This window comes from Ixodes scapularis, unplaced genomic scaffold (assembly GCF_016920785.2).
Source record: "Ixodes scapularis isolate PalLabHiFi unplaced genomic scaffold, ASM1692078v2 PGA_scaffold3__209_contigs__length_174095766, whole genome shotgun sequence".
Classification (NCBI taxonomy): Eukaryota; Metazoa; Arthropoda; class Arachnida; order Ixodida; family Ixodidae; genus Ixodes; species Ixodes scapularis.
In genome coordinates, this window is record NW_024609868.1 from 170,771,566 (window position 1) to 170,797,059 (window position 25,494).

General features: G+C 48.6%; 1 pseudogene; it reads right to left on the bottom strand.

The window, feature by feature from the left end:
• Nucleotides 1–35: 35 nt before the first annotated feature.
• Nucleotides 36–24,493, bottom strand: LOC115314828 (annotated as a pseudogene).
• Between the last annotated feature and the right edge of the window lie 1,001 nt (nt 24,494–25,494).

Sequence of the window (25,494 nt, forward strand, 5' to 3'; positions counted from 1 at the left end):
ACGTCACTGTAATGCCACCAGAAGAGACACACATCTCACTGCCTTCGAAAGCGTGACCGGTGAGTGGCTCGAGCAGTCTCCAGGTCAGGCCTCTGTGCCAGCGTGCTGCCCAGTGTTGGTCGTTTCTGCTTCGGGAGTGCTTCCTTCGCTGCTGCGAACGTTGGGTACCTCTCAATGTGTTCAAAGAGTCCAGTTAGCAGCTTCTGGATGTAACCTAAGAGCAAAAAATTCACAATAAGAATTAAACATAATGGGATAAAACAGTGCATAAAGGTACAAAAGGAAGCGACAAACCGGACAGGAGAGAGCGCTGACTCGCAACTAATATGTATTTTTACAGATAGACAAGGAGAAAGACAACACACATTGATCCACACATTCACACGCACATCATGCATCTACCGATGATATCTACGCATTACTGCACGTGCTGGACCTTCAACGTCAGTTGCAGGAATTTTAGCTCCTTACTCGACAAAGCCACTGACGCTGAGCTAATGCAGTTTTTTCCACCACTGTGGATGCAGAATGCCTCAAGCACATTATGTGTCACCTTTTCTTTGTGCCTTCCCAAAATCGTGGTGGTATTGAAAGACGGTTTGCACAGGCACTCTTTACAGTGAACTGAAAGGTGCACTCCCACTGTGGCTCCGAGATAGTACCTGTGCTCACGGAGCCCATCGTTCAGAACGATAGGTTGTGTGAGCACAAGTACTACTGTATCTCGGAGCCACCAGTGGGAGGGCACGTTTCAGTTCACTGTAAAGAGTGCCTGGGCGAATCATCCCGTGCGTCAGTGGCTTTGTCGAGTAAGGAGCTAGAATGGACCTTTTTCCAGTAAGCTTCTGCGCATGCGTACACTCCCGCTGTCGCCATTTTCACAGGACACCGGGACGCGGTGCCCAGCGAAAATGGAGACAGCAACATTGTCAGCATCTATCTTCGTGCGTATTTAGTCTATTTTGAATCATGTTTTTTTTAGTATCGGTAGTATGGGGTATAAAGAGCACTGAAAACCGATACAACGGCACGACGCCAATGTGTTTTGACAGGCGGAGGAATGTTGGGCTGCTCTTCTATTGTAGTTCGCAGACAACTCCCCAGACGGCGCTTGTTACTCGAAAAAGGTCCATTCCTGAAACTGACAATGAACGTCCAGCCTGTGCAGTAATGTCTAGATATCGGTAGAAGATCTGCGTGTGAACTTGCGGAACAATGCATGCTGTCTTTCTCCTTGTCTATCAGTAAAAATACATAGTTACGGGTCAGCACTCTGTCCTGTCCAGTTTGTCGCTTCCTTTTGTACCTTTTTCCGGTTTTATTAACCAGTACCAACTTGCCCAGCTGTCAACCTTACTACAATAAGAATACACACTTCATCTTACTGTAACAGCCCCTTGACATCTCTGGCCCATACAGTGTGCAAAATTCTGTGGTGCTCACATTTTCAATTTCCTTGCATGACCAGGAGATGTCAAAAGTGCCCCCCCTTCCCCCCCCCCCCTTTTTTTCTTTTTACTGTGAACAAGTTTATATTAATGATCTATATGACTTTGCTGGATTGCGCTTGCCTATCTCTGCGTATGTATGCAAACGTGGCCACTGGTTGGCCACGTTTATGGAGGCACAGGATGGCCGAGTTAGCATTGCAGAAGCTGCATATGCTGCCCTTCTCTGGTGTTGCGCTTTTGCAAAACTTTCGCCGGATACTGAAAATGAAGCTTGCATTCTTACTGCGTGTACAGATATTGTTTCATCGAACGGCGATCAAGAACAAGATGTCAACCATTTCTATTTTTTATAGTAGCCTCCAGAGCGCTAGTCAATCATCTTATGCCTCCAAAAACATGGAAGACCGGTGGCCTCATTCGCGAAGCGGGAAAGCGTGATCCAGCAAGTTGCTGGCCAACAATTATTATATCAGGTTCTTCAATGTAACTCGACTTTCAAGACCAAGCTGAAGGGACTCGGCTTGGTCCAAAAGTATGTAAATTATATCTATGTGTAGATGGTAATGTTCATAACTTGTGTTTACACATAGTTTGTGAATACAGCATACCAAACTTGGTGTCTTCCGTGACGGGAACAATGGTCCACTGCTTCCTTGCTCTGGAAAACTTCAGGGCGTGTTTGTCTTCGCCGTCTTCTGTGAGGCGCACCTTCCTGTCCGCATTGCAGTTGTAGTGGAGCGCTGCAATGTATGTCCTGAAAGATGCAGCAGAGCGTAACAAATTAGTAGTCCAGATGCCAGGCGAAGTGCAACGCCCACCTTGCCAGCAGTCCATCATATCGGTAGCTAACAGACTTGGGGGCAAAATGAATCAGCACCCCATGGAACGCCTCCAGTCCGAACGTCTGCTCGTTCGAGGACAGCCTGGGAATGTCCCGCAGGAGGTGGTTAGAGAGCACAACCGATTCCAACTTCTTGTAGGTTTCGGTGCCTAAAAGTAAGAGCAACTATAAGCGAACATTCTCTAAAACTTGCAACCCAGGAGCTCACCCTCCTCAATCCAGAGCCGATCACTGACATCCCCGTGCAAGCACGCTGGGTGCAGTGGGTTCGGGTGGTGGTGGACATTGCAGATGTGCCTGGTGATTGACGTCCATTTTGCCAGGATCAGGTCCCCCTGGCCGTTGCTGGTGCGGGCGCACCAGTACAGATGTCTCGTGATGGTGTCCAGCCATTTTTCCAATGGCTTGTGGCGTGGCGACTTGGCGATTGCCACAATCTTCTTTTTAATGCCTGTAAATATAATTCCCTTTCAATGCTCCAATGTAATGCGGGCAATGAGTTTGAAAGCACTTTCATTGTTGTTGAAAGTTGACTTCTATAAACTGCATTATTTTCTACTGCTGTATATAGATTATAACTCCACAAACCAGTGGCAGAAGGATGATCTCATAAAAAAGAATGCTCCTTAGTCCAGAACTGTCAAGATATTTCTGAGGAAATTATAAAGAGGCTTGAATGTGCTCTAACTGAAGCTGAGACAATGCTTTGCTCAATTGCGGATCCTCAATTATATTTTGCTAAGGCAAAACTTATAAGCAAATTTTATGCAGGGCTTAGGTGTTCATGTGGCATACTTCCAGCTCCAGGCTTCACCGGAACCTATGCTGGTGAAGCTATGCCCTATGCTCATGTATGGGTGGAGGCACACTTTTTCTGCTAGCTCCACAAAAGCATTGCCTGATGTTCCATTTTTACTCAATGGCAAGCAAGCAGACTCTCCTCTGCAGATGCTGTTGGGTCTTGGAGGGAAAAAAAGACCTGGAGAACATCGGTTCATGCGACCTGTATAGGTCCTCGGCAGGGGCGGATGCAGGAATTTCCTGAGGGGGGGGGGGGGGGGGGGGGGGGGTCAGCTGTTGGTCAGCGTACCCTATGTTTAGAAACCCCCTCCCCCTCTCCCTCGTTTCACGCCCTAAATTTTACACATGCAGAAATCAAGAGGGGGGTCAGGACATCCGGACCCCCCTTCTAAATCCGCCCCTGGTCCTCGGTCGTGTTTCTCGAGCTCCATCATTGGTGTAGCCCCTCAAGATATTTCCAAGATTTTCCAACACCAAGAGTGACAGAAGAAGCAATTGTCTACATGCAAACTAATAAAAAAAAAGGATGGAAGGTTTTAAGAGAACGGTAAAACACGAGCAGGAGATAAAATGTGGTTTCGTAAAAGCACCCTATCCCGCATGCAGCCTGTACAGAGGCTAGGGTGGATAAAATGGTCTTTCCTAAAATGTCCTTAAACCGCAACCAGCCTATCTTTGGTTCATGCAGCTCAGCAAGTATTTTGGCCTGGAAAACTAGGGACTTTCAGGCAGCTCCTAAGCCTCAAACCTCCAATGTTGTGCTCCCTCTTTTTCATTAGTGATTTATCACAATAACCTTCCTGAACTGGCATCACAAACACCACTGGTTGGTGATAAGCATGCTTAAAGTGCAACTTCAACCTCTGCTTGCCTGCGCTAGGAGCTGTTTTATCTTCAGAGATGCAACAATTCATTGGTAAACAAAGATATATTATTATAATCATCTCGTTCTTGTATTTGGCCTGTTTTTAGTTTATTGTCCTGGGGTTTCTGTTTGACCAGTCAACCTTTATTTCAGTCAATTTCGTGGGATATGTGCTTTTACTGTGATATTGGCTTACCTTTGCTGACATGCCAGATATCAAAGCGGTGCTGGATGAGGGGATGCTCTCGCTTCATGGACGCGCTGACCTGCAGGTGCCTGTCAGTGACAAGGACCTCCACGGTGATACCCAGTTCCGCAAAGTAGACTAAAGACCTAGTCAGCCCCTCCAGCTCCATGTGGCAACTTGACTTCACCTCAGTCGACTGAAAAACAACCGGTATACAAATGCCATGAACTCTGCAAGTCCATAGTAGTAATAAATTTCTAGGATTAACAACTTCATTGAACGAAAGTGTAGTATAAGTGTAAAATACCCCAAAAATTAGAACACCGGTTCTGAACAATTGAGTCCGCTGCCATTGCTTATAAATCATTAAGAACATTAATTTCTTCTATTTAAGCAACATTAAAACTATTGAATTCCGATTTAAACCCTTTCCTCTTTGAGAGAGTGAAAGCATAGTTGTGAAATAAACTAACTTGCAATACAAACATCATGCTATAAAGGAATTACTAAAATAAGGGAACATTTCCAAACTAATGTCAGGCATAACTAACATCAACTTCTATAACTGAAGAGAAGACAGGCGAGCTGGGATAAGATTCCGACCCAAAAGGAGGCGTGAACGAACAGACAACACAGAAATGTCACGTGCAGCTGTACTAATATGCTCTCAAGCAAGATAATGGACAGCCATAGCTTTAATGGCATGGTTGCCATCCACGGACCAATGTAGACGTGACACGATTATGCCCACTTCAACTGACACATTCCCAACCGGTCCTTCGATGCCGAACATCCCGCCACAGTCCATCCAGCGCCATAACTGCCTCAAGGAAATCAGAGGTGACAGCGTACTTTTGCTTCCCGTGCTCACATCTCGAGATCTGCCTAACATCTCGCCTCCTTCGCTGCGTCTTCTCGGGCCCGCACTGCCGCATTGGCACGCATTCTGTATTTTGTCCTCTCGGCTAGAGCTTGTAGCTTTATCCCCGCTACAGTAGCATTTTGTTAATTTCATTATTGTAATTATAATTTTATTTGCGCAAGAACAGGTGCATCCACGGTGGCATGCTAAGCTTAGCAGAAAGGTGGAAACCCTTACACGTGTGCACCTACTAGCCTGCCGCCATGAATGTTTCCTGTTATTGCTTGGTATTCTCCACATGAGTGAGTGCTGTCTGCATTGGGTACTTCAAAGAACACACTTTTTGAGTTGACAAGCATTATAGCTGAATGAGAAGAGCATCGTGCTGCAAGCCGTTGGATACTAGGATCAATTTCCCGCAGGCACTATCTGGGAACACAATTTTGTAACATTTTCGTCGAGGTGGAGCACGCACACACAATGCGTAACTAGAAAGGGTCCCACCAACAGCTATCACTGTAAAATTTCACATGCAGCTGTGATTTTTCGAAGAAAAATAGCACTCGGATAGATTGAATGACAAGCATAGCCTGGCAAGCCTTCCTTCAGCACCTGGAAGGAGACTTGCATTTGGACCGTCCCTGTCTTCTTTGCATTGCCTGACCATCTTTTCTTCTCTATTAAAGGCTCTGTTATACTCCGACGTAACGCGTGCGCGCGTGCGAGCGCGTCACAGCGACGTCACGTCGGCGAAAACCCGACGCTCTATACTTCGGCGTCGTGGCGTAAGCGACGCGACCGGCGGCGTTCGACGCAGCCTGACCGCCTCGACGCCAGAATGGAGCATGCCGTATTCCGCGCCAGCGACGCCGGACCAGGATGCATCACGCGCTGGCTCCCTGTAGCCCTCGCGGCGAATACGAGCAATAGCAGACGACGGGAGCACCACTCCGTGCGGCGTCATGTTTGAAGAATCGGACGTCTCGGTCGTCGAGAAGCTGATCGAGGGAATTCGTCCTCACCCTACGACACGAGGAAGCTTGAGTACCGTAGACCGTGCGCTTGTCAAAGGTCCACCGCATGTGCATTGACCGCCTACGCTTGCGGGGCAGGCGGTGCACCAACAGTGCAAGCGCGAGTTTTCGTCGTGCAAGGTACGTCCACGCCATCGCTCGAACTTGGGGCTCAAGAAGCGCGAGAATTCTCGTCTGCTATTTGAAACAAAAAGGAACCGGAAATGGCACATTCTCGCAGGAAACGCGCCCTCATAGCCAGATTCTGCGCATGCGCCGCGCTGGCGGCTCACTGACGCGCGCCGTTTTTGACCCGCGCGGCGTGACTGACGTGACGTAGCCGACTTCGGCCAGCGTTCGCTTGCGCGCGCATTACGTCGGAGAGAGCCTTAAGGCTCTGTTATACTCCGACGTAAAACGCGCGCGCAAGCGAACGCTGGCCGAAGTCGGCTACGTCACGTCGGTCACGCCGCGCGCGTCAAAATTTCGCTCTCTCTAGACCCAGGCGGCCCTGGCGACTTCCGCGGCGCGCGTCGGTGGGCCGCCAGCGCGGCGCATGCGCAAAATCTGGCTACGAGGGTGCGTTTCCGGCGAGAGTGCGCCACTTCCGGTTCGTTTTCGTTTCGAATAGCAGACGAGAATTCTCGCGCTTCTTGAGTTGCTTGAGCGCAAGTTCGAGCGATGGCGTGGACGTACCTTGCACGACGAAAACTCGCGCTTGCACTGTTGGTGCACCGCCTGCCCCGCAAGCGTAGGCGGTCAATGTACATACGGTACATCTTTGACAAGCGCACGGTCTACGGTACTCAAGCTTCCTTGTGTCGTAGACACACGGGTGAGGACGAATTTCCTCGATCAGCTTCTCGACGACCGAGACTTCCGATTCTTCAAACACGACGCCGCACGGAGTGGTGCTCCCGTCGTCTGCTATTCGCGACTCCAGCAAAACGGACGCCGCCAAGCGGGAAAACCGGGAACCAGCCGGTCCAGGTCGCTCCGCGCCCCTCCGCGTCTCTGGTGGCTTTCGCGGAGACGTCTTGTCGGCGCGGTGGCGAACAATGTAATTTGACGAAGGTCCGAATATTTCTTAAGTTTGCCTGAGTGATCATTAGTGTGGTGAAGCCTCAGTAGATTGTTTTCTTCTATTACGTGTTTGAAAGCCCGTTTACTCCACAGCACACGGTCGCGTGGTTTCGATTTCTTGGGTGGGGAGGAATCACGGAAAAACTCTTTGATTTCTTGTCTGTCTCGAATCGCATTCAGAGTGACGACTGCTTGGTAACTGCTACTGGAGGGAACATCAGTGTTGCAGTCAAGTGAATGGGAAGGTTCGATAGCTGCTTTTCTTGAGTTTGGTTGTGTTCGGTTAGCTTCAAGTTTGAGCCACCCACGCCGGTCGGTGCGTTGGCTATTCATCTTGGCTGCTTTTCGTCGAAAAGCCTCTGGACCACACTGAAGAAGTTGGGATGATTTCGCAATTACTTGCTTCAGGAAAACTTGCTCGCTGCAAATGATGAATGAGGGAAATTATCTGTTTTCAAAAGGTGGGAGACAAATCTCGCAACGTTAGATGCTATCACGGCATTTTGACCTATCGCGCCTCCAATATTTATATTACGAGGACGTCGAAGCCAGCAGCAATATACGTCTACATTGGTCAGGTTGACAGGCCACAAAAAATACTAATTTTCTCCGTTCAGGATTCGAAGCAAAGTTCAATGCAGAGAGGTTCTGCGTGGATCTTCAATGAAGACTCTCTTCAGTTTGTCTCCGTGCTGCCGGCTATAGAACCATTTGGCTAAATTTAAGTAGTATGTCTCCGTCTGTCAAATATACTTTTATTCGGCAACTCACCTGATAGCTAGTCAACTAAGTTCATAATTCAACCCGAAGGATATACTAATATCGCTTTAGTGGGACTCCCATAGTACGTAATATAATACATAACCCGCTCGTCAAAATGACTTCTCGATTGCTACTAAAACCTGAATTGAAATACGAGTATCAGCTGCTTAGTGGGGCGCCGGCGGGTTAACATGGTCCTTGGCTCAAGAAGCGGTTGCTTAATTTTCGTAATTTTCCTGCAGCCTGTGTTGTTGGCCGAGCAGACGACTGGAGCTGTTTCGTAAACGCGGATACGCACAAAAGCTCGATTCCGCGGACAGATAAGTCGCATGGTCGAGGCATGCGAGTTAGCTGAAAAGTTACTCTCTGTGGAACAATTCTATAGTCATCGCCGCTTTGCTTAGATGATCAAAACAGATTAGAGTGTAAAACCGTCTCTCCGGAGCCCATAGTTTCGGTTTTGAACGAAACCTCCGAAACGAAAGTTTGACACGAAAAGAACAAAAAAACACCGGCAAAACAAAACTATGCTTTGCAAGTTTATCTGCACCGGCTACACTTCACCGTCTCAGTTCAAATACCTATAAAATTGGGCATTAAACAAAAGAAAATCCGTTAAATTGAACGCGCCACCTGTTCAGGCGGCCCGGCTATGATAGCCCGGCCGAGCCGCCGCGACCTGGACTCAGCCGCCATGTTTGTTTGGTGGTGGCGCCCCCTATAGGTCGCTGGAGTCGCGAATTGCTCGTATTCGCCGCGAGGGCTATCGGGAGCCAGCGCGTGATGCATCCTGGTCCGGCGTCGCCGGCGCGGCCGGCGCGGAATACGGCATGCTCCATTTTGGCGTCGAGGCGGTCAGGCTGCGTCGAACGCCGCCGGTCGCGTCGGTTACGCCACGACGCCGGAGTATAGAGCGTCGGGTTTTCGCCGACGTGACGTCGCTGTGACGCGCTCGCACGCGCGCACGCGTTACGTCGGAGTATAACAGAGCCTTTAAGGCTCTGTTAAGGCCCTGTTATAGGCCCTGTTATACTCCGACGTAACGCGTGCGCGCGTGCGAGCGCGTCACAGCGACGTCACGTCGGCGAAAACCCGACGCTCTATACACCAACTCATGTTTACAAACAAACCGAAGCGCCCCTAGCGGACGCCACCGGCGCCGCGCATGCGCGATGGGGGTGTGGGCAAAAAGCTCGCCGTCGCCCATAAACAAACCATTGAAATGCGATGTTGTCGGCACCGGTGTGAGTCCCCGTGCTCTTTTTCGCGCTGGAATTGTTGATTCTACGTCCTCCTAACGATGTCTGACTACTTGAGCAGCGTCAGCGAAATTAACGAGGCTCGTTACACCGCAAAACTTCGCGTGATTAATCTGATATGCGGCGATTCATTCCGCGTGGACGCCGCAGAACGTACGCTAAAGCCTGATTCACATGATGAGATTTAGCTCGCAATTTTCAGTAGCGACGTCGCTCGGACTGCAAAAGCGTGAACTGCAGCTGAGATGGTCGACGTCGATACTGAAAATCGCAAGCAGAATCTAACCAAGTGAATCAGGCATAACAAGTCGGTGATGGCCAGTGGTAACAAGGATCAACATCTTGTATCTAATGTCGAGCCTGCTTACCAACCTTCAAACTTAAGTCTTTTGAGGCCTGCACTTAATTCTTATCGCAAGTACCGGGCCCACGTTTGGTCTACGGGCCGGTGTCCTCTAAAAGAGCAGACGACAAGCAGAAACGTTTGAAAGAGCAGACGACAGTTCGAACGATCAGGCGACCTTTTGAACTTAAAGACGCACTGAACCTAGTTCGCAGGTGGTCCGTACAACTTGACAGTTTTCCGGCGTTCATTTTGGAACAAAACAAATAAATTTGATGGCCAGTAGTATCCATGAATTTAACCCAAAATGCTTCCCGCCCAAGCAATCGTGGTCCGTCGGCGTCTGGTTTTCCCTTTTCATTGGACATATCCGCGTTCTCGGACGAACCGAGCGCATGAAAACTGACCTTCAAATCTTTCTCGACACTCTTAGTACAGCCCCAGTCGCAGCATTTTGACGAGAAGGCAAATTTTTGTCTGGTTCCTTTCAGAACAACGCAGGAATACACGTCTCAAATGGGCACTTCCGCCCACAGCCCCGGACCGGAAGTGCGTCCGACGCGCCACCACCGCGCCGTGACGTAACAGAGATGAGTTCGTGTATACTCCGGCGTCATGGCGTAACCGACGCGACCGGCGGCGTTCGACGCAGACTGACCGCCTCGACGCCAAAATGGAGCATGCGGTATTCCGCGCCGGCCGCGCCGGCGACGCCGGACCAGGATGCATCACGCGCCGGCTCCCAGCAGGCGTCGCAGACGACAGGAGCACCACTCCGTGTGGCGTCATGTTTGAAGAATCGGACTCGGTCGGTCGAGAAGCTCATCGAGGGAATTCGTCCTCACCCGAGTGTCTACGACTCGAGGAAGCTTGAGTACCGTAGACCGTGCGCTCGTCAAAGATGTACCGCATGTACATTGACCGCCTACGCTTGCGGCGCAGGCGGTGCACCAACAGTGCAAGCCCGAGTTTTCGTCGTGCAAGGTACGTCCACGCCATCGCTCAAATTCGGTGCTCAAGAAGCGCGAGAATTCTCGTCTGCTAAATCGAAACGAAAAGGAACCGGAAATGGCGCACTCTCGCAAGAAACGCGCCCTCGTAGCCAGATTCTGCGCATGCGCCGCGCTGGCGGCCTACCGACGCGCGCCGCGGAAGTCGCCAGGGCCGCCGGAGTCTAGAGAGTGCGAAGTTTTGACGCGCGCGGCATGACTGACGTGACGTAGCCGACTTCGGCCAGCGTTCGCTTGCGCGCGCGTTACGTCGGATTATAACAGAGCCTTTAAGGCTCTGTTATACTCCGACGTAACGCGTGCGCGCGCGCGAGCGCGTCACAGCGACGTCACGTCGGCGAAAACCGGACGCTCTATACTCCGGCGTCGTGGCGTAACCGACGCGACCGGTGGCGTTCGACGCAGCCTGACCACCTCGACGCCAAAATGGAGCATGCCGTATTCCGCGCCGGACGCGCCGGCGACGCCGGACCAGGATGCATCACGGGCTGGCTCTCGGCAGCCCTCGCGCGGGAAGCGCGGCGAATACGAGCAATAGCAGACGACGGGAGCACTTCGTGTGGCGCCATGTTCGAAGAATCGGACTCGGTCGGGGGTCGGGAAGTTGATCGAGGGAATTCGTCCTCACCTGTGTTTCTACGACACGAGGAAGCTTGAGTACCGTAGACCGTGCGCTTGTCAAAGATGTAGCGTATAAACATTTACCACCTACGCTTGCGGCGCAGGCGGTGCACCAACAGTGCAAGCGCGAGTTTTCGTCGGGCAAGGTACGTCCACGCCATCGCTCGAACTTGGCGCTCAAGAAGCGCGAGAATTCTCGTCTGCTATTCGAAATGAAAAAGAACCGGAAATGGCGCACTCTCTCAGGAAGCGCGCCCTCGTGGCCAGATTCTGCGCATGCGCCGCGCAAACGACCCACCGACGCGCGCCGCGGGAGTCGCCAGGGCCGCCGGAGTATAGAGACGTCGAATTTTTGACGCGCGCGGCGTGACTGACGTGACGTAGCCGACTTCGGCCAGCGTTCGCCTGCGCGCGCGTTACGTCGGAGTATAACAGAGCCTTTATACTCCGACGTAACGCGTGCGCGCGTGCGAGCGCGTCACAGCGACGTCACGTCGGCGAGAACCCGACGCTCTAGACTCCGGCGTCGTGGCGTAACCGGCGCGACCGGCGGCGTTCGACGCAGCCTGACCGCCTCGACGCCAAAATGAAGCATGCCGTATTCCGCGCCGGCCGCGCCGGCGACGCCGGACCAGGATGCAGCACGCGCTGGCTCCCGGTAGCCCTCGCGGCGAATACGAGCAATAGCAGACGACGGGAGCACCAAATACTTTACGAGGGGGAATACAGGACACTCCCCGCGAATACAATGGCCTCGGGGACGACAGGTTGTGCGCGCTTTCAATGGGTGGATGTGGCACGTTGTTGCGGCTTTCCCCTTTGGGATCGGATGGCGACTAGCGCCGTCTCTCGGTGCGGGATATTTTACTACCGGCCGAACTTCCTTCGGTGTGTGCATGCTCCTCGGTCGCGGCGGCGTGGGTCGTCTGTTGAATTTAAAAACCAGTGGACACTTTATTGGTGACTCATTTAAAGGACGCGTATACGTAGGATGAGCTCTATGTCTACGTTGTGTTATATAAACCGCACGCATGTAGCTCAATCAGCGAGTATCGAAATTTGTACAGGCGGTTTTGAAAGATGTTCTAATAAGTGTGGTTAATCGTAATCGCACTTTAAAGCAGTACGGAGCAACTAATATTAAGGAACTATGTCGATACGACAAGCACGTTTAGCAGGCACAGCAATGTATTGTCATATACTTCACAGCAAAGTATTTGCTACTGTGATTATCGCTAAGACGCCCGAGAAGCCACTTTGAGTAAACGACCCTATTTTCGCGAGCTCGGTATGTCCAGCATTTTTCGAAGTGCTGGTTTCGGGAATGTCCGGCTGGCGCAAAATTCTGATATCAGGAGTGGGGTTCTGTGTATTAGATATACGACTATTTAATCGTGTGATCCTTTTCTCGCTATTTTCAAAATGCGAGTAGGTGGCGCTTTGCAGCAGCCCAAGGCAACAGAAAAAAAAAAAATTGTTCAGAAAGTTGGGAATACTTTTTTATTACTTCGTGGATAGTCAACATTTTTCCTAATAGTCCATGCTGGCCTTGAACAAAGTTGGTTTGGATTATTTTTAATATTTCTACAATGATAATTGAAGGTGCGAACTCAGATTCCACTCATAAATGTCATTCGACAATTTTTTTGTTGAAACAATATTTATTGCACATTGAACAAATGCGCACACCTTTGCATTCAACAAACACAGATAAAAACGGCTTGAGCAAATATATACAGCCCAGCATTCAACAGACACGGATCATCTATATGTTTTACAAACACATTTTGAATAAGCTCAGCATGAGAAACGCGACGCCGAAGTTGTTTACTTACGTGATTTGATCTGGAGGGAACCGAAAAAATGGTAGGTTTTTGCCCTGCAAGGTCCGGTTCTTGCTGCGGAGAACGGAGCACACTGCCATTTTCACGGATTCTTTACAGTCGCGAACGCGTCATACTAGGCGCATTACAAAAGTACACTGTAGCGTGCCATCCGTCGAGAAGGACGCTGGCATCAACATGCGGTGACAGGTCGCGCAATGGTGGCCGCTGATAGTCGTCGCGTCCGGCCCAGAGCCCTGTATAAAGGGCTCCGGTCCGGCCTAGCCAACACGCCTAGCCCCCGCGTGTTCGCCCGCTCGCGTTTGGCATCGTCGGTGACGCATATCGGTCACGTGTTCTGGCGGGAGGAGAAAATGTGAGAGGAGGGGAGAGAAAATAGGGAGAGGGACGCACCCAAATTATCCCGCGCCACCAGAGGAGGAATCGGCGCGGCCATCGCTCCGTCTAATGCAAATGAGCGCAGTGTCCTGTATTCCCCCTCGTAAAGTATTTGGGAGCACCACTCCGTGTGGCGTCATGTTTGAAGAATCGGACGTCTCGGTCGTCGAGAAGCTGATCGAGGTAATTCGTCCTCATCCGAGTGTCTACGACTCGAGGAAGCTTGAGTACCGTAGACCGTGCGCTTGTCAAAGACGTACCGCATGTATACACTGACCGCCTACGCTTGAGGCGCAGGCGGTGTACCAACAGTGCAAGCCCGAGTTTTCGTCGTGCAAGGTACGTCCACGCCATCGCTCAAATTCGGCGCTCAAGAAGCGCGAGAATTCTCGTCTGCTAATCGAAACGAAAAGAAACCGGAAATGGCGCACTCTCGCAAGAAACGCGCCCTCGTAGCCAGATTCTGCGCATGCGCCGCGCTGGCGGCCCACCGACGCGCGCCGCGGAAGTCGCCAGGGCCGCCGGAGTCTATAGTCAGTTACAGGTTAAGAAGGTAGCGGCAAATGCCCCTCAAAGGGAATCGGATATCCCTCCGCCACCTCCGCATCCAATAGCGTCCCACCGTTTCCGTGACGTCGCGACCAACGCGCGAGGAGGGTCTTGCCTTTCTGTACATATTTGCTTTATCTTTCGACTTTGACTTAGCATTGTGGAAGCCGCGAGAGGGAGATTAGAGTTTTCCCCCTCCGATGGAAACGAATACGACTTTCGGGGATTAGCTTCCCCCTCCGATTGATACAAAGGCCGCTTTCAGGGGCTTGGTTCCCTCTCCGATGAATACAAAGGTCGCTTTCTTAAAAAGTGGGATCGGAGACAAGTGGGAATCCATTGAAACGGAACAAGGAGCGTTTCCAGTGAACTCTTCTTTCGACTGCGGAGAGATTTGAAACGGGCGCATCACACTTGTGGGAGGAGCTTCTCCTACCTTCTTGACTTGTAACCGACTATAGAGAGGGCGAATTTTTGACGCGCGCGGCGTGACTGACGTGACGTAGCCGACTTCGGCCGGTGTTCGCTTGCGCGCGCGTTACGTCGGAGTATAACAGAGCCTTTAGTCTCCAGTCTTTACAATACACGAGTAGTATGCAGGTAGTTCCGCGGCCAAAACTCACCTGCACGCTCTTGTGAAACTAGATTAGAGTGTTATACAAATGGCGGAAAACATTTTCAATGCCCACCTGTACAAGTTCCAGGTGAATAATACGGTCGATTGATGTCTCCAGCAGCGAATAAGTCCCGTGCAGGGCAGAAAAGCCAGGGAGTCCGATCGGCCGTCGCCGGCCAGCCGTAGTGGCCGCCCCTCCAGGCGCTTGACAAGAGTGCGTTGTTCAGCTCTCCATACCTGTTGTAAAAAAACAGAGCATTGCTAAACAGAAATTAAGGAGCATGTAAATTTGCAGCAATTGATCAGGAGAGTAAAAACAAGGACAGATGACAACAGGGGAGGGTTGCATCCCTTGTCTTTGAATAATTTCCAAAATTGCTGTGCATATTCTAAAAGATAGCACAATCTAAGCTGCTTACGTTCATCACTGCTGGGAGCACGTAGCATCTCTGATACTCGTTGAACTGTGTGGAATGGATTCTGGCGACGCCCATGATATCGAAGAGGCGGAGCACCTTTGTTGGGCAGCCTCCACTGAAGACGATCCCGCTACACATTAAGATGTTGCCCTCCGGCTTGCCATGACACTTAGGCTGGCTCTCCCAGATGCTGGTGTGGCCAGCGCCGCAAGTGGTGGTGACCTTCACCATGGATCCGACGAGGTCAAAGGAGACTTGGGTGTTCATGGAGAAGCAATCCGAGCACCGCTTCAGGAGCTTCTTGAGGCAAGACCCAAACACGATGTACTTGTCGGCGGCTGCTTCACTTTCATCAGGTGCTGCGCCAGTTCCTGGGGCCCTTTGAGATAGAAAAAAAAATCTGAGGAAAGTTAAACTTCAATCAAAAGAAAAATGTATAGCGCCTTTGTTGAGTGGTTTGCTCAAACAGGGTTTGGACGGTTATAAAATTTACCGGTTATAAGCTGCAGCCCTGATTCAGCAGCTCTCGCCGCTCTACTAATAATAAACTTAATTTAGGCTCGGGAAAGCCATATAGCTTTTATAAAAATCATATAACTTAAAATAAGGTATTTCTAGCTCTCTCTCCCTTTCTAAGAGAAAAAGAAACAAGACCAACAATGGGGCACTAATAGTGTCATGCTAAATACATCATAACGAAGTTCCAATCAGAAAAAGTTATTTTACTTAACTCTTCATCGTCTGAGTAGTTTGGACGGAAGTCAGGATCACTTGGATCCTGAAGAAGACCCAGAGGATCACTGCAAAAACACGAGATGTTTGAATGAATATCTCCACAACCAACACTCATTTCCAGACGTCTGCGTGCCGAGGTGGCTCCCATGCAAATTTCAGTACACAGATACACAAATGGGCTTGGACCCCAGGCCAGCACACAAATCCCCATATTGTAGGCTTGAAATCGAGCCAAGATGTCTGTAATCTGACAGAAGCTTCTTGACTGAGATTTTGGCTTCTTGAGCTGAGATTTTGGCAATGTGTAAAGATCACAAGGCTCATCCGAATTCATCCTTAGGTATGCCGACACCGTATGCCATTCATCAGTCGGTACATGATATTTCCGAATTTCATTTCATTCCCAGAGTCTAGTATTAAGAAATCTACAAGTTTTGAATAAAGGGGGTTAAGTGCCACTAACTGGTCGCTCAAAGTAGAAATTAAAACTGTGGAAAACCTAAGTTTGAAATAAATGCAAGGGTGCAAATGAGCTGGTGTACATTAAACATGATTTAAAAAAAGGGGACTGCAGGTAACGACACACACACTCAAAAGTCTCAAAATACAAAAATTGGGACTTGAGTGCGTGTGTGCGTCACAATCTGCAGTCTCGTTTTTTTTTTTTTTTTTAAATCATGGCTAATTTTGGGACCGCAGTAAATAAATCAGATAGCACAAATCATGTATATAGTTTGAAGGACGAGAAATCTGATCTGCAGTGCTGTCCATCTTCCCTCAGAGAGCTAGCCGTACTAAACTGCTTTAAGGGTGCCAAGAGAATCTCTCATGATGCTCTTCGCACGAGATGTCATATGCCACAAGATAGCAACATTTTTCCTTCAGTGCATTTCGGGTTTGCATATATGGGCCTTTGTGTAAAGCATAAAGAAATAAGAGCAAAAGTGAACTGAGGATCTCTTCTAGAGAGGAAAATTTTCCTCTTAAAGGGTAACTGCAAAGAAAAAAAAAGTATATTTTTAAACAGCCTAATGGACCTTTTCCGAGAAGCGTTCTGCGGACGCGCGAGCGCCTGATGCCAAGTGGCGGAAGTCGGGAACGAAAAATCGAGGAAATTCGGAAGGAGGCTGTATATCAGCGAGTAGAACACGTAACTACAGCATATATATAATTATGTTACACAAAAAAAGAACGTCGACGGAAAGGAAAACCCGACGTTTGGGAGGGTGCTGCTCAGAGAGCGAAGAAACTGGTAGCGTAGCTCCTATTATCGATTGGTAGTGCAGGTAGGTCACTTCCTCGATTTTTAGTTCGTGCAGCCACCGCCTGGTGCCGTCGGTATGTGGAAAAGGTTCATTGGGACAAGCATGCATGTTTCAAAAAAAATTTTCTGCCAAAAACGAAATTTTTTAAAGCAATATTTATAGTGCGAGACTCATTTTAGTTTGCGGCTATTTCGTCCGTTTTAAATCACGCGCCACAAAGTTTGTATTCTACGTCACGGAAAGGCTGCTATACGTCATGGGTAACGTATTCCAGCCACTCCGCACGCGCGTCGAAAGAGCGGGAGTTTTAAATGTGGAAAAGTTGTAACTTCAACTAAATTACGTCATGCGGCGTAAATATTGCTAGAAAAAATTTGTTTTTTCGCGGAATATTTGTTTTGTGACATGCATGTCCTAAATAGGCTGTTTAAAAAAAATCTTTTTTTCTTTAATGTGGGGTGTCATTTCACGAGTCAAGAGGAGCCATAGTGTTGCACATATAAAGATGCATCGCAAAACGCATTTCAGTGTGAAGGCATGCTTACTCATCTGAGTCCGAGCCATCAGCGTCATCTATTGGAGCCTCTGCCGAAACCGGATTTTGTGTGGCTGAGTTCGTTTGTTCAGCAGTCTCAGTCTGCACTTCCTTGCTGAGTTTAGCAAATGCTGTCTGGGTACCTGCAACGGTGAACAATCTTCAGGCATTAGAACAAGCTCAAAATTTGCAAGGGTAGCATTCAAAGAGCAATAAATTACACATGCTGTGCGACCTCTTTTGTCATGCGTATGTGGGTAAGGCATTCTCACCAAAATATTTTTTGATGACTCATGAACAGGTTAGACCTTTTCCTTGGTCGATAGTGCCTGCCTAGCCAACAAGCGGCTGAGACGGCTCTCAAGCCTGGTTCACATATTAACGTTTGACTGCATTCGAGAGCAGAATGGCACGCTTGCGGTCAGTTGCAGAAGCGTGTCGCCTAGTAACGGGACAATGCTTGCCCTATTGCACAGCACTGCAAGGAAGTTGGACTCGGTTTAACTTTGAGTGCAGAAACACTTGAGGTGTGTTGCGGTGGGCCAATCAGAGGCCCGCAGTAACGCGGGAACAGTACACCATGTTGTTTGCTTATCCCCATTCGCCGGCGTCGTCGAGTTGTCGCTGAAATGCGCTTCTATGAAGTATTTCTGCGTTTGACAGCAAGGATTAACGCGGGATTATGTTCACTGGTGACAGTGGTTGGATATATTCACGCCAGAGGTACTTTTCGCTCCTTACTTTATCAGAATATAGACTAACTCATGTTTACAAGCAAACTGGAGCACCCCTAGCAGACGCCACCGGCACTCTGCATGCGCGATGGAAAGTGGAAAAGAAGCTCGCCGTTGCCCATAAACAAACTATTAAAATGCGATGTTGTCGGCGTCAATGTGAGTCCTCGTGCTCTTTTTCGTATTGGAATTGTTGATTCTTCGTCTTCCTGGCAATGTCTGACTACTTGAGCGGCCTCAGCGACATTACCAAGGCTCGCTACACCGCAAAACTTTGCATGAATAATGTGACATGTGACGATACATTCCATGTAGACGCTGCAGAATGGACGCTAAAGCCTGATTTGTATGATGATATTCTGCTCGCAATTTTCAGTTGCAACGTCGCTCGGGCTTCAAAAGCGTGAACCGTAGCTGAGGTGGTCGCTGTCGATAATGAAAATCGCAAGCATAATCGGACCAAGTGAATCAGGCATAACAAGTCGGTAATGGTCACTGGTAACAATGATCACCATCTCTTTGTATCTACTGTTTACACCAGGCTTGCTTACCCCAACCAATCTTTAAACTATTTTGAGGCATACACTTACTTCTTATCGCAATTAGCGGGCCAACATTTGGTCTACAAGCCGGTGTCGTCTGAAAGAGCAGACGACAAGCAGAAATGTTTGAAAGAGCAGACGACAGTTTGAACGATCAGGCGTCTGTTTGAACTTGAAGATGCACTGAACGTAGTCCGCAAGGGGTCCGTCCAACTTAACGGTTTTCCTACCGTTCATTTTGGAACAAAACAAATATATCTGATGACCACAAGTATCCGTGAATTTAACACAAAGTGCTTCCCGCCCAAGCAATCGTGGGCTGACGGCGTCTGGATTTTTTTTTTTTTTTTTTTTTTTTCACGGCACGTATCCACATTTTCGGACGAACTGAGCACATGAAAACTGACCTTCAAGCCTTTCTCAACTCCTTTGGAACTGCCCCAGTCACGGCGTTTTGACAAGAAGGCAGGTTTTTCTCCGATTTCTTTCAAAACAACGCAGGAATGCACGTCTCGCATGGCAACTTCCGCCCACAGCCCCAGACCGGAAGTGCGCTTGACGCGCCACTACCGCGCTGCCACATAATAGAGTTGAGTTTGTGTATTCTCTCGCTGGTGGTAGGGGATATTCGTGTTGTTGTTGGTACTTTCAAGAGTTTCACCGGCGTATCAAAGGAATATCAAAATGATTTCAATTCCCATCGCTACTGTAGAAAGGGCTAATGGAGACTTTGTGTGGCATGACGTTTAGCTGAGCTGGCACTGTTTAGAGATAGCGACTGCCGGTCGTGCCGCCGCTCTCATCAGGATAATAAATATTTTTGAATGCTATTTGCCTTTTCCGAATTTTTTTTGGTTATTGTCACATTCCTCAAACCCTCATCAGAATTTGAGATGTTCTCAGATCACGGTCGTGAGGTCGTTTCTTCAGACCCTTTCATAAAAAGTTTCTAGTGGTAGCCGATGAACGTGCGTTTTTGTCACCGCCGTCTTCAATGTGACAATGGACAAGATCTGTCTTGTTCCGGAGCACATCAGGACTCGGAAGCAGGTCTTTCTAAGGTTGGGACAGTATGACTAGCCAGAGTCACGCGGACCACCAGAGAACTTCAAAAAGCCGTGTCGATGTAGCGGCTGGCAGCTGACATGCTTTTGGTGGATATCGCTTGCTATTGGTCAGCCGAAAGCGTCAATAACGTTCTACACTACTGTGTGTGCATGCCTTCCACAAACGACTTCTGCAATGTTCTGCATCCGCATTTCTGCAACTGACCACACCACACTCGAACGCAAATAAGTGAACCAGGCTTTACTTTCAGCGAAGACAAAAATCAGACTGCAGGACTGTAACTGAGCTGATGAAACAAGCCCTTGCCTGCAGACCGTACACTGCTGCTCGGCACTGTCTCTATGCAGAAAAGATTCAGAGCCACTCAGATCCAAATTAGATCTCTGGTTCTATACCTGCTACAATGATACTGCACAGGGCAGATTTCCCACTTTGAAATCTTAACAACCTGTTTCTGCATATGCATGTGGTATCCACACCTTAGATATGAACAAAGCACAAAGTATATCCTGATTAAAAAAAAAGACGATCACAAGGAAGTGCTTGTTTTTTGTCCACTTGCATCACGAACCAACTAGCCCAAGTATTGATACATCCTCACCTATGCAGCTGACTTTGATCTTGGTCTGGTTCCTTCGCGTGCATGTTTGCAGAGGCTCCGTTTGTGCGCCGACACAGACATTTCGTGGAGTCTGTTCAGTCTCCGGCTCAGAAACATCCATGGAAAGTTGCTCACAGTCTGGAACAAGGGCTCCATTTCCATCTGGGCAGGGGTTTGGGTCCGGGACCGAATCGGCGGCACCCGTCGCAGCGCGCTCGGCGATGGCTTCGTCGACAGCCTGCGTTTATAAACAACGTCGCACATCGCATCATTCGTCTGCTATTCTCACACTTCAACAAGCAAAACCCGAAGTCGGCCAATATATAATTACTAAAACTTGTCAAAAGTACTTGTGAACCAGTAATGAGAGCAGAGAAAGCGCTCGCGCGCATATGGATCAGCTCCCTGTGGCCTCAATAGCGAGCAAAACGGCAGGAGTCGGAGGTAGTGTGTGTCATAGAAAACACGTCGTGACTTTTTAACTAAAAGAATTCAACGCTTTTAGAAACCAATATTTGACTTACGTCCTTGCGTCTCCTCTTCGCAAACGCGCCACGGAGAGGGGTTGGTGGTGCAACGACGTAGTTGAAGATGATCGGTACGGCGTCCGGCTTCAGTCTCGGAGCCCTCTGCGCTAGACCGAATTCTTTTGAAAGCCGCGAGCTGAGCTCGGAGCTATCGTCTGTGAAGTGCACGCTGCACAAGCGAGACGCTTTTGTAGGAACCCAGTGCGCCCGACGCACTGCGGCAATCCATCTTGCTCGCCGCGGCAGGTCTCGCGGGAACACATGAAACGTCACGTCTTTTTTCGCACCCCGATCGTTGTGGCACCCCACCGCACAACAAAAGTCACCACCCATTCATAAAAATGAAATCTATAGCAAAGCCACGCTATAAAGAACGGATCAGGAACAACTCCGCAGCGCTTGATAGCACACGAGGACGGCCGCGATCACTGATGTGACGTCAGAGCGTCTGTTCTTGAAAATGTTGCCAACGCAAACGCCGTATATTTGCAGGCAAAATTTGAGCAGTTTGGACTTGAATGAAAATTCAATTACCCATGCAAGGAAGCATAAGAAATTCAGGATATTGTGCGGAAGGTATATCTGGACGTAATGACAATACATTTCAACTGTTTTATTGAAGGCAAAATTTCACCGGACACTCCCTTTAAGGGTCCTTAGCGAGTACATCATGCATGAAATTTATTTGTTCATAAGATTGGCAATTCGTGACAACAGGCATTGTGTTACCCAAAGAGGCATCTCCCTCTTCCACTTGGGACAGCATGGAGCAACACGTGTTCGGCCAGCTCATTGAGAGCCAAATCGTTGAAGATCACCTTGTCGAAGACTAACTTATCATAGGCTAATTCGCAGAAAGGGGAAACCTGTTGCATGGCAGTTTGTCGAATTATCTGAGATAGATTTCTAGGTGAAGGTCTCTGGTCAAACAATCGCACAATGGAAAGCAGAAAAGATTGAAGATACACTTCTTGGAACACTCATATCACACATTTGTCCCCTGTGTCCTGAATCTCCAAGAATATTAGTGTTGTGATTTCTAGTGTTACGTTTTTCTCATCGTTGGGTTGCTAGCATGTAGTGATGGGAGCTCATAATGTCACTTTTAAGGTTCGAATCGAGCGTGTGAACATAGTGCTTCCTGTCCAGAGTGTATGAACTGATAATGTGCAAAAGAACAGAACACTAACTGGTCGGTTGTGATACAAGCTAAATGCAATGTTAAAAAAAAGTGGCAACAAGATTACCTCTTTAGCTAACTGACCTTCGACGAGCTGCCCTATTACGAGCTTGCCTATTTGACAAGTTGGCCTTCGACGAGATGTCCTTGACCCGAACACCCCGCACAAGTTATGCTCATATCATTTTATTTATTTCCCTCTCTTCTTTTACCGCCTCTCCAGCAAGATGCGGCTAAGGCTGAGGTTATCGAAACCTCTCAGCTGTTGTGATGTTGCATGCTTTCGGCTCACAGTACAGTGCACGTTACCTCTACACGCATCAGAACCGGGGGGAGCCATGTTTTCTTTGCTACGCGCTTGAGTTGATCATTTGTACTTAAAAATCATCACAGTGTATTTAACACCAATGAATATCTCACACTTGGCACTCCCTATTAAACTTCAGGAAACAGAAAAGTTGAGTTCATTGAACGTGTGAGAAGACTGCAGGCAGTTTTGCTTTGGGTATCAACAGTAGCTCAATAGCCAACAAACACGCTAAATACCACATTTTTATTTTGCAGGTTTGCGACGCCGATTTGAGGATCACGAGCTTCGATGGGACATTTCCAGGGTCGGTGCACGACTCGTTTGTGTGGCGGGCATCCCTTCTGAGAGAGGAGTTTGTCGCCGGGTAGCTCATTCAAGCTGACGAGTGCCTGCTTGGTAAGTAGTTTGCAAATTGTCCCGTCTTGACTTTGGCCACAATTTTGTTGCATGTTTCATACGTTCCAGAGGTCATATAAAAATACACACAGTATTACCTAAAAACACCAGTTCCAGACAATTTTATTTCATTCATATTTTTTAATTACCTGCCACTGTAGTTCGACACATTTTCTTGTGGCAGTGTGCAGTCTGACAACCAAAATCTCTCTGGCCACAAGCCACCAGGATACCAGCAATGGCTCGTGAAAGTGAGGAACAACTGGGGCTACTTAGCAATGTGTTCTTTAAAGTACAAATGGTGCAACGACACGGACAGAGTAAAAGAACTCAAACAGATAAAAGCACTGACCTACAACTAAACTGTATTAGTGCTGACGTCGAGTGCAAACGCTGCAGGTGCCACAACCAAACAAGCCGGGGAAAAAAACATACAATATAGAGGTCACACGCTCCTGAACTGACTTGAGCAGGGTACCTTGCTTAGCTAAAAAGCAACTCTCCTTATCCGAGAGAAATAGTGAGGGGCACCGACAGCTTGTGGCTCTAGTTGCTTGACCTCGCCTATAGTCTCCTGGGTTACCTGGTCTCGGTGTCTACTAATGACTGTGATTTTTTCAAATAGAAGCTAGGTTGCTCCCAGTTGCAGCAATGCACTCTGAGGTGTCCTGATGCTACCCTACAGACATTAGACTGATGCTCTGTCAATCACTCATTTAAACATTGTCCAGTCTGCCCTTTTTATCTTTGCGCAGGAAAGTGGGATGGAGTACACAACTCCCAGTCATGTGGCCACCAGTAGAAGCTGTATTTGCCCTGAAAACCATTTATGTTGCAGAAATGCATTCAGACTTTTGGCAGAATATTCATGACGAATCCTGTCACATTGTTGTGTGCAGGTGACAGCGGCTACCCATTGGAGCCATGGCTGCTCACCCCGGTTGCAGGCGACCCAGCTGGAGCCGAGGCCGCTTTCAATAGAAAGCATCGGTCCACCCGCTGAATTGTGGAGCGATGCATCGGCATGCTAAAAAACAGATTTAGATGCCTACAGAGGTACCGAGCCCTCCATTACGACCCTGAGAGGGCTTGCAATATAGCCACTGCATGTGTCATTTTGCACAATGTGTGCATTTATTGCACAATCCCAGAGCCGGTTCCCGAGCCCCTCGTGTCTGATGAGTCAGATTCCGAGGACTGTGAGGGGTCAGACAGCAGCGACAGGGAACCCCAAGCCCGGACCCTGAGAGAGAGAGGGCAAGCGATGCGGCGGCGCAAAGTGAGGGAGGTGGCTGCCTCCGCTCGCCACGCACGCCCTGCTCACCGGGGTCGTCCTGCCCACCGGGGTCGTCCGTCTCGACGGGGTCGCCGTGCTCGCCCTGCACAAGTGTAAAACCCTATCCAGGCTACTTATTTTTTTAACGTCTGGGGGATTTCCGTTGCAGTGGCGGGAGGAACCATTTCCTCTGAGCGTCAGTCATTTGAGAGGTTAGCGACTATCAGCACCACAGCTGAGCACAGTGCTGTTGGGAATATTAAGGTCACTCAGCCAGATGTTGATAGCCGCTAACCTTGTAACTTGCTGGCAATCAGTGGAAGTGGTTTCTCTTGCCACTGGCATGATGTCTGCCGCATATAGTGCATGGTAACATGCCCCTGCTGGTTTGTTGGCTTTGTCCATGGCTATGTTTATCATATTAGTGCAATATACTTATCCCTGTGCTTGATTCTTTGAGTCCTCCTTTGCAACCTGTCTGATGTGATACAACTTTGTGTGTACAACTTTTATGTATATTTCATTGATTGCTGTTGTAGACATGATCGTTCTATACTTGCCTTGGCTTCTCTTGGTGCTTTATCGATTTTCCCCTTTATGCCATGCACTGTAAACCACTTTATTTTCGACACTTTCCAATATTTGGGGAGTGTGAGGTTTGGGAATATTTCACAGGCACGAAATTTCATGATTGGGAGTTGTATGCTATGTAACTGTTACCATACAGTAATATATTTGTGGGGGTCTATATTTCAATTGCAAATATTAAGTTGTCTACTGTATTCAAGCTCTTGAGCATGCATTTCAGATTACTCTGAACCAAATCGCAAGGCTTTTTGCACGCAGAAAGCATTGCTTTTATTGACAACAAAATCTTCTACGCCTCACTCCACTTGTGCAGCGTACGAACTACGAACCATTCCATTTATTTTTCTTTTCTTGGGATGACAAGTATAATTATTGTTTTCTTGAGCAATGTTGCAACACCCCACTAAGAAGTTGCTGCTTCCTACAGGTTCTTGCTGCCCCAGCCTGTCAGGTTTTCCTGTCACTATACTGTAACTTACATGTTAAATTATCATCTCCCTGTACAGTAACTATGGAAGCCTTGTGTAGCAGTTCGCTCTCACCTCATATAGATGTTTTTTTTTTCCTTTTACCGATTTTAGAAATTTGTAATAAAAGTGTTTATATAGATTATGGGCACTTCAATCCGATTTTTTGTTTTATTCTTAGGATTGCAACATTCGTGTGTTGTGGTGCACTGTTGACAAGGGTAAATGTGGTCATCTTTAGAGCACAATAAAATAAATGACAAAGGAAATTATGTCGAGATTTCTTTATTGTGGCGGCTGCAAGTTCGGCACCCCCATAAGGTGTAGTATTAAGGTTGTCAATGATGACGTCTGCTGTGTGCTGGC